Source organism: Suricata suricatta, chromosome 1 (genome assembly GCF_006229205.1).
Source record: "Suricata suricatta isolate VVHF042 chromosome 1, meerkat_22Aug2017_6uvM2_HiC, whole genome shotgun sequence".
NCBI lineage: Eukaryota > Metazoa > Chordata > Mammalia > Carnivora > Herpestidae > Suricata > Suricata suricatta.
Window position 1 is genome coordinate 135,520,375 of NC_043700.1, and position 8,710 is coordinate 135,529,084.

Below are 8,710 nucleotides of genomic sequence, written 5' to 3' on the forward strand. Positions count from 1 at the left end.
ATGCCAGCTGCCCTGTACCTGGGGATCCTAGGGACCTGTGGCATGCAGTCTCCCATGAGGAGGGAAGGAAAGCTGAGAGGAAGTTGCCAGTCTCATAGGTGCTGTCTCTGCTGAGAGAATGAGAAAGCTTCTGAGGCCCACCTGAGCCCTGGTGAACACACATTCTTGGATAGTCCTGCTTCTTATACAACAAAGAATGTACTTATATCTTCTCCCTGCAAAAGAAAGTGCTAGAACTTTCTAGAATTGTTTTACCATCACTGAATTTTCAAAAGATCTTATTCTAAGAGTGATTGTCACTCAAATCAAATGGTATATGAGAACAGAAGAAAAAAACCCTAAGGAGCATTTGACATCTATACATCTCTTTCTTATACTCTCCCATCATCCTATAAAAGTCCAATGTGAGATGTTTTTTTCACTGAAGTACATAACATAAAACTAACCATTTTAAAGCTAAAGTGCCCAATTGAGTGGCATCAGTATCTAGTTTCAAAACTTCATCGTTGTGCAACAATGTGGTATCTAGTTCCAAAACTTCATCATCCTGACAGAAAACCCTGTGTTCACCAAGCAGCCACTCCTTATTTCCTCTTCCCCCATCCCTGACAACTACCAATCTTTTTTTCTGTCTCAATGGATTTACTTATTCTGGATATTTCACATAAATGGAATCACACACTATATGACCTTTTGTGTCTCGCTTCTTTCACCTAGCACTCTGTGTTCAAGATACGTCCATGTTGTCGCATGTATCAGTACTTTGTTCCTTTCTGAGGTTGAATAATATTCCACTGTATATATAACACATCTTGGTTGTCTGTTCATCAGCAAAGACATTTAGGTTGTTTTCCCCTTTAGCTATTGTACATAATATAGCTATTAACATTTATGTACAAATATTTTTTTGAGTACCTCTTTTCAATCCTTTTGGGTGCAAATTAGGAGTGGAATTTCTGGAACATATGGTAAGGCTATGTTTAACTTTTTAAAAAAGTGTGATTGGTATCCTTTCTCCTCTGGCTTAATTAGAAATGCTGGGAAACTGGGGCGCCTGGGTGGCTCAGTCGGTTAAGCCTCCGACATCGGCTCAGGTCAGATCTCACGTTCCTGGGTTCGTGGGTTCAAGCCCCGCATCAGGCTGTGCTAACAGCTCAGAGGCTGGAGCCTGCTTCCGGTTCTGTGTCTCCTTCTCTCTCTGCCCCTCCCCCTCTCATGCTCTGTCACTCTCTGTATCAAAATAAATAAAACATTAAAAAAAAAAGAAAAAAAAAAAGAAATGCTGGGAAACAGTGCTACTCAAGATAGCTTGCAGTGTAGAGAAAGCAATCACTGGTCATGAATATTCTAAAACATTCTTCATTGAGGCTAAAAAGTGTTTGTTATTTATCAGGGAACTGAAAATGCTTCTAAACCAATAGTTGTAAATTTAACTGAATGACAATCATTTTTGATGTTGGATTCACAGGAGGCTTCTAGGTAATAATTTCAAAGAGGTCCAGGGAATGTGGCTTTAGGTTGAGGTGAGGGACAGGTCTTATTTTTACCCTTTCCAAAATCTAGTATCTTAACCCCACACCCACAGCCCTTTCTACAGCCCTGTCTCTAGCCAGACAAACACTTCCTTTCCACCACTCAGGGCAGCCCTTGACAGGACCCTCTTCATGCCTCATTGCCCTCTCTGTCCCCCCATCCTCCCGCCTTACCCCCAGCCCAGAGATGGATACTGAATAAACTTGACTTTTTCATTTAAGCCAACTTCTACCCAAGGAATAAATCATAAAATAATAACTAAACTCTTTTCTTGTTTATTTAGCTCTGATTTCATAATGTGCAGAAATCAGACCATCCTGATATTTTATAATCTGCCACACTGAGTTGAGCAACTATCTAAACACAACTCAAACTTCATTTGCTTCTGGAAAGAACCATCAAACTACCTCAAATAACAAGAGATTAAAATACTTTTCACATCAGGACATACATTGGAAATTCTATTTTAGCCACCTTGAGGCTGAGGGGAACCTGCAGCTCATTCCCAGCTTGCCATTCTAGTTCAACATCAAGTTCAGGCAGGCATAAATATGCTTTCTCTCAAAAAGTTAATGCCAACCTCACTGCCTCTTGTGGTTGCCTATGTCACTAAGAATGTTGGTACTATCACAGCTTTTTTTAAATTATTTTTTAAAATTTTTTAGTGCTTACTTATTTTTGAGAGAGAAGAGACAGAGCATGAGCGGGGGAGGGGCAGAGAGAGAAGGCGACACAGAATCTAAAGCAGGCTCCAGGCTCTGAGCTGCCAGCACAGAGTCCGACATGGGGCTCGAACCCATGAGCCTTGAGGTCATGACCCAAGCCAAAGTCAGACACTCAGCTGACTGAGCCACCCAGGCACCCCTTCCTTCCTTCCTTCCTCCCTCCCCTCCCCTCCCCTCCCCTTCTTTTCCCTTCCTTTCCTTTCCTTTAAGTTATTTTGAAAGAAAGAATCCCAAGAGGCAGGGCTCAATCCCATGTACTGTGAGATCATGACCTGAGCTGAAATCAAGATTTGGATGTTTCACTGACTGAGCCACCCATGTGCCCGCCATCCTTTTTGAAAAAAGAATTTTCACTGCCTTCCTTTTGCTCTCAGAAAACCTGAGGCTGGAAGTCCCAATCAGGAGTTAAGTGGCTAAGAGCCTGGCTTATGTGTCTGAGGGACTTGGGTTTCAGGACTAGCTTTGCTTCTTACTAGTCATGTGACTTTGAACTAATTTGTCAACCTCTGGGTTCAGTTTCCTCATTTTTATTTTATTTATTTATTTATTTTACATTTATTTATTTTTGAGAGACAGAGGATGAACAGGGGAGGGTCAGAGAGAGAAAGAGACACAGAATCTGAAGCAGACCCCAGGTTCTGAGCTAGCAGTGAGCACAGAGCCCAATGCAGGGCTCAAACCCACAAACCGTGAGATCATGACCTGAGCTGAAGTTGGACGCTTAACTGACTGAACCACCCAGGTGCCCCTCATTTCTTTTTTAATTTTATTAAAAAAATTTTTTTAAGTTTATTTATTTTAAGAGGCAGAGACAGCACAAGTGGGGGAGGGGCAGAGAGAGAGGAAGAGAGAGAATACCAAGCAGGATCTGCACCATCAGCAAAGAGCCTGATGTGTGGCTCAAACCCACAAAATCACAAGATCATGACTAAAGCAAAACCAAGAGTCAGATGCTTAACTGACAGCCACCCAGGTGCTCCAGTTTCCTCATTTTAAAAATTGAGCTCCAGTATCCATAGGGCACTGTCTAATAATGCCCTATAAATGAAGTAAGGTAGGTCCAGCATCTACCACATTGCCCGCACACATACAGCTGCACTGTGGACATATTAACCATTTTTTGCCCATTCTTTCCTCCTCCTCCTTGCTCCTCTGCACCCCCTCAGGCTCCCCACCACCACACACATTCTGTCAGAAGAGAACATGGCCTGTGGCTTCCGGGGAAAGAAGAGAACGAAGCAAATGGGTTGTGTCTCACCAGTTGTTATGTTTTTAAAACTCTGCATCCTTACAGGAATAAGAAAAGAAACAGATTTGAAGAGGAGGAATCTATTTCTGCACAACTCCCAGCAGGATAAAACCAAAACCAAACCCACACAAACTAGAAAAGACTCCCTTAGCTTAGGGTACGAAGATGGTAACGGGGCAGCCACTGGGTTTTCTGGCTGGAGGAGGCAGCAGATGGGGCTGAGCTCAGCCTCACGGGCTCCTTCTGCTCTGGCACGCCCAGCGTGGGATACCTAAGTGATAAGGAAGTTCCAGTCCAGGGGGCTGTAACTTGTCTCATAAAGAGATTCTGTAAATGTTAGAAGTTTGGGGTGACTGGCGGGATCAGCAGGATGGAGACAGAAATTTTTTCTTATGAATCCTGTATTGCACACAGGTTAAGGGCACTCCACAAATGTTTACAAATAGCAAATATCGGGGTGCCTGCATGGCTCAGTGGGTTAGGCATCCAACTCTTGATTTCGGCTCAGGCCATGATCTCATGCTTCATGGGTCGAGCCCAGTGTTGGGCTCTGCACTGACAGCACAGAGCCTGCTTGGGATTCTCTCTCTCCCTCTGTCTCTCTACTCCTCCTCCATTTGCACACACACTCTCTCTCTCAAAAATAAATAAACTTAAAAAGAAGAAATAACAAATATCAAATCATGAGCATGTGGTGGTACATTTTACAGATCACCTTCAAGTAATAGTAAGAAAGTCAAGAACTTTAGAAACCTCTTGGAGTCCAGCCTTTCACAAAGTAAGGAAGGCCTAGGACCACTTCCTAATCTTTTTGAGGCTCCTGGAATACTAAAATCATTAGTAAATAACAAAAATGGTGTTTGAGTTATCTTTCATAGCCTCACAAATGACCCCGAAACTGAGTAGCTTAACACACAGCCGTTCATTTGCTCACGATGCTGCGGTTTGGGTAGAGTCTGCAGGGATGGCCCATCATCTCTGTTCCACGTGGCATATGGCTGTATTCATCTGGGGGCTTAGATGGGCTGGAACATCCCTGATGGCTTCTCACTCTCCAGAGTCTCACTCCAGGTGGCCTCTCATCACCCAGTGGTCTAGTCCTGGCTTCCGCCATGGAAGTTGGATCTCAGGAAGGTGAAGGAAGGAACTGCCAGACCCCTGAAGGCCTAGACCAGAAATTGGCACCCTGTCATCCATTCCAGTCCATTCTCCTGGGCGAAGCAGGTCACAAGGGCAAACTGGACTTAAGGGGTGGAGAAGAAACGTCACCTTTGATTCCAGGAGTAGTAAGAGCCTACAGAGAAAGGAAGAGTTGTTGGCAGTCACCTTTGGAGGTTGTGTGCCATACCTGTGAAAACCGTGGTGCACTTTAAATGTTGACGTTGAACATATTAGCACTTTTAACGTAAAAGTCCGCAATGATTATGCAATGAATCTTCTTTGCATATATCCATATCTAAATTTAATGTAGGACCTGAAGAGTCCCTCTTGCTTCTCCTGTCTCAGAGTCTACTGTCCTGGAGCCGTTCTTAAGATTCTGTTAAGTCCTTTCTCTTTCCCAGTCCTGAATGACTGTGAAATTGTCATTCATTCATAAGAGCCCTCGCTCTTCTCAAGTTCCTGGTTTTCTGATTTTAGGGATAGAGAGGTCAACTGGGAACATCCCTCCAGGGCATCAGCCTCCTCATCTAACCAGTGGCAGCAAGAATCTCTTCCCACAGCGCCTGGCCCTCTAGAGAGTGATTAGCAGGGGTCATTGGTCTGTGTACCTGCCTTGGAGTCCCCACTCCCTATATGTAGAGGTGAGTCTCACCTGTGGAGTGAAATGATTCTATAGCACAAAGAAAGACTTAATAATGCCAGTTGCAGTGGAGGCGACAGATCAGAAATAAAGAGGCTGTTCCAAGGGGCTTTGGGAAGCTTGTATGAGAATTTGGGGCTTTGGACCCAGTCCCCACTGTAGCTGCCATTGGGTGGAGAAAAAGAACTGAACAGAGAGACAGCCAGGCCAGGCGTGACAAAGCTGTGTCAGCTCTTTGTGATATGACAGAAATTGCTATGAGATCACAGACTGCTATTTGTGGAACATGCATTCTTTTTTTTTTTAAAGCTGTTTATATTTTCTGTAATTAGGTCCTTTTTATTCTCTTAGTGTTTAGTACATTTTTTAAATGCTAGTCTGGTCAGCTGTGCTAAGAGAAACCAAGAAAGAGGTTTTTGTCCAGTTTGGACCAGAGTTTTAAAGGGGAAGCAGATTACCAACTGCCTGACATAGTTGAAACAATGAAGTCATGTTGCCTGAGTGAGAGAGCCTCAGAGGGAAGGTAAACTGAGGGCATCGGAGTTGGAAACCCTTGTTCAGAGACTTTTGCCACACCGAGATGTATTTATTAAACCTGGGCCCATCTCTCCATCCATGTAGTCTGACTCCTCTAGTGGCTCAGAGAAGACACAAAAAGGGACCTCAATGAACAATGAGAAGGAAGAATGCACTGGGATTGGTGGCCCAGGGCTGCAGTGGGTGTTAGCTGTGGAGTTTGCCCTCAAAAACAGAGCCAGCAAACAGAAAATCCAGTCTTAGCTGGGATATGGGGGAGGGTTCCATTTGAGCATGAAGTGCTGGGAGCCAAATAGGAAGGAAGTTTACCAGATCTTTATTCTAGTTAATAAGGAGAAGATGCCCGCCATCTGCAGAGGACCCCAACCATTGCCTAGGAAGGGGACGAGCAAGGGTGAGTGGGCTAGCATGGTCCCCGAAGCAAAGTAGGGCACAGGGTCAGCTAAGGTAGACAGCTGGCATCTAGAGTAGAGGGGGGGACATGATGGAGCATTCCCACAGCAGGATCGGGGGTGGGGAAACGCTGCTGATTGTGCGCACTCCTAGACCAAGACCAGGGACCACCCAGGCACTGTGGCCCCGAGGCTTGGAAGAGTTTAAGATATTGGGGTTTGTTTTTTTGTGTGTGTGTGTGGTTTTTATTTATTTTTGAGAGACAGGGACAGTGTGAGCAGGGGAGGGTCAAAGAGAGAGGGAGGCACAGAATCTGAAGCAGGCTCCAGGCTCTGAGCTAGCTGTCAGCACAGAGCTCGAACTCACGAACCGTGAGATCATGACCTGAGCCGAAGCCGGACGCTTAACCGACTGAGCCACCCAGGCACCCCGGAAGAGTTTAATCATTCCAGGCCCCACCCTCACCCCCAGGCCTGGTTCTCAGGGGCTGCTGCTCAAAGACCTTTGGGAGCTGCAGCTGGGTAGGGCTGGGAGTGGGCACCACTGTCACTGTCAATGCCCCAGGTTCAGGTCTCTTCCAGTCATCTAAAGCTGAGTAATACATGAGGCTAAACCTTAGAGGCTTAAAACAGCGACGATCCTTTATTTTGCATTTCAGGCCGGGCAAAGCAGGGACCACTGTGCTCCATATGTCCAGGGCCATAACTCAAATGGCTGAGTACTGCAGGGGGCTGGCTAAGCGGCTCTCTTCCTGCAGGCTCAGGCCATCTCCCTGCGGTCTCTCCTGCATTCTCTCCAGCATATTCTCAGGGTAGCTAGACCTAATAGTGGCTCAGGGCTCCAAGAGCAACAATTTCCAGATGCCCAGGCAGAAAGAACTTACAAGGCATTTTTGATCTGGTTTCAGAAGGTCTAGGATATGTGATTTCTACCATATTCTATGGTTTAACAAATTTTTAAATCCGGCCCAAATTCAAAGTAAAAGATAAAGACTCCACCTCATAACTGGAATGTCAAAGAATTTGCCATCATTTTTAATGCATCACACTGAGTCCTTAACAAAGTCTCTCCAGTTAACTCCCTGTCTGCAGATTCTCATTGGTGGCAGCTGGGAGGCAGCAATGCACAGGGCAGAAAAAGCAGGGGCTTTGGAGGGTACCAGGCAGGCATTCTTGTCCAGACAGGATCCACCATTCAGCACCTGTTAGGTGACTCACCTTTCAGAGCCATGGTTTCCTTGTGTGTCAGATGGGAATAATAATAGGATAGTGACCAAGAAAACATACTTCTCAGATCTTCCAGGGCAGAACATAACTAATCAACATATCTGTCCCAGAGGCTGAGATCTGAAATCTGTCCTCTAATATTCATCCCCAGCTTGGTGCAGAGGCCATTTTCCTGGGGCTGTTTCCATCTCATGACTAAGTACAAGAGGTCTCTTCCTGGGAGATGTTGGACTCCTGGGACAGGCCAATTTAGCTTGAGGACCCCTACAGCCTTGCAGAACGCTCTTAGAGGTGCACTGTAGTGTCAGAAGCTTCCTTCCACTCGACCTCCTTCCGTGTCTCTCTACATAGGTCACACCTGTATCCCGGTTCCAGCTCCCTGGCGATGTTCCCTCTCCAGTCTCTTACAGAGTGCTCCTGTCTGGCACTGCTTTTGGGGGGAATGGGACAACAGCCACAAGGTTGCTGTGAGTTGATATAAATGGGTGTGTGTAAGGACCTAACCACAGGCATTCGTTCAACTAATATCGAGTCCCTGCTGTGTCAAGCTTTAGCCTGTGTGCCTGGGACATAATGGTGAGCAAAGCAAATAGGAACAACGTCACAGCCACCTGCTTGAGGCTTCTTACTGAGTCTCACTGCTGAGGGATAAAGTGCCAATTCTTTTGTGGGACAAAAGAATCTTTCAAAGTCTGGCCCCAAGGAACCTCAGCACCTCCCACCCTGCACTCTGCACACCTGAACCTAGACTCAAAAGGAAGTTCCTTCTTTCCTCTTTCATTCTTGCTCTTTCATCGCCCCCCCCCTACCATGTCTTAGCACACTTTTTCCCTCTCCTTGAAGTACCTCTCACTCCCTTGCACACAGCCCTCACGTGAAAAACCTTTACACATCCCCAAATCCAGTTCAGTTGTGGGGTCCTAGGTCACCCTGGGACCCTGTGTGCCTGGGCACAGATCTCACCCCGCACCTCGGAAAAGCACTTGTAACATGGTGCATGAATTGCTGTAACCGTGTCCCTAATAACTGGTGATCGTGTCTAGAGCAGGGGCAATGTGGCATCCACCCCGCATCCCCAGAGCTTGGCACTTGGTAGGGCTGCAGTTCCCATCTGCGATGCGGGTGAGTGAATGGCCCGGGGAGTCCAGGCGATCGTCCGGGAAGACCCAGGCCGGCCGGTGTCGGGGAGGCGGGGGCGCAGCCGGGCTCGGCCGCGGTCGGTGAGCCCCGCAGGCGCTGGGGCGCC